Raw genomic sequence first — 1,395 nt, 5'->3', positions numbered from 1 at the left:
TTTTTTTTTTTTTTTTTTTTCACCTGAGATCTTTAGTCTGCTGATAGCATCTCCCCTTCTTAACTCTACATTCGACTCCACCGTCTCATATATGCCATGGTGACCAACAGTGATCAGTAACCTTTACTGCCAAATCAGGTCTAAAGTGCAATTCTAAGCTGCCAAAGCAACTTGTTGGCTTGTGGCTGCAGTGGTTAATAATAATAATAATAATAATAATAATAGTAATAGTAATACTAATAATAATAATAGGTAATGCAGTCCTGGCTGCAGTGCACTGATTGACATTAAAAGCTTTGACTGATTTTGATCATTTACAGTTACTGCTGCTGCTGCTCTACTACTACTACTCCTAATAATAATAATAATAATAATAATAATAATAATAATAATAATAATTCTACTACTACTTCTACTAGGAATATTATTGCTGCTGCTACTATTACTAAAACAACTCTTCCTTCTCCCTCCTCTTCCTCCTCCTCCTCCTCCTATTATTATTATTACTATTATTGTTACTATTATTATTATTATTACAATGGTTATGTCTGTCAGTCTGCTTGGTGTGTGCAGGTCTACAGTTCAATATAGCTTCCTTGTCCATGAATCTATTCTGAATCTATTTTAACTGCTTTGTCCATTGGCTGGTTGCCTATTTCTTCCTGAGACATTTTCACTTAACACTGTCACATCTGCTGCTGCTGCTGCTGCTACCATTGTTTGTTAAAAATAAATTCAAAAAAGCAAAAAAAGAAAGAAAAAATGAAGCAAAGAAAAGTTGGAATCAAAAAGATATACTATTTCTTCTTGACCGTTGCTACTGGTTCTACTCTGCCAACTAGCACTTCACTTACGTTGCCTAACAACACCTAACTCTGGTTCTCAGATCTAAAAAATTGATAACTCATCCATTATTTCTCTCGTTTATTGTCCTTATGTTAATTGTAAAAAAAAATGTACTTGATTGTCTTTAGTATTCTGATGGGAAATTGTTTCCAGTCTTAGTGTGTAATATTTTCATTTTAAAGTAAATTAAAAAAGAATTCTGTATTTTTTTTTTTTAATTCTTGTTTTTATATATATTATTATTAACACAGTTTAGGAAATATAAACATAATTGTACATCTCTTGTCATTAATATTTGCATAATAATGTGATACGTTAGTCTCAAGTGGCCAACATCACATCATTCCAATTCCTGCTATTTTCTAGTCAGCTCAACATTTCTCTTGATTTCCATTCTTATTTATTTCAAGAATTCCATTCTGTTTCAGGGTTTTCAAATTGTCATAGACTTCAGTCCAAAGTCTATTTCATTTCCAAGATGTTTATTAGTGGTTTATGATTAAATCATTGAGAAGTTATAGTGTGTTCTGTTTACAATACATGGGAAAT

This window comes from Octopus bimaculoides, chromosome 17 (assembly GCF_001194135.2).
Source record: "Octopus bimaculoides isolate UCB-OBI-ISO-001 chromosome 17, ASM119413v2, whole genome shotgun sequence".
NCBI classification, from domain to species: domain Eukaryota; kingdom Metazoa; phylum Mollusca; class Cephalopoda; order Octopoda; family Octopodidae; genus Octopus; species Octopus bimaculoides.
Note: the sequence above shows the minus strand (reverse complement) of the source record.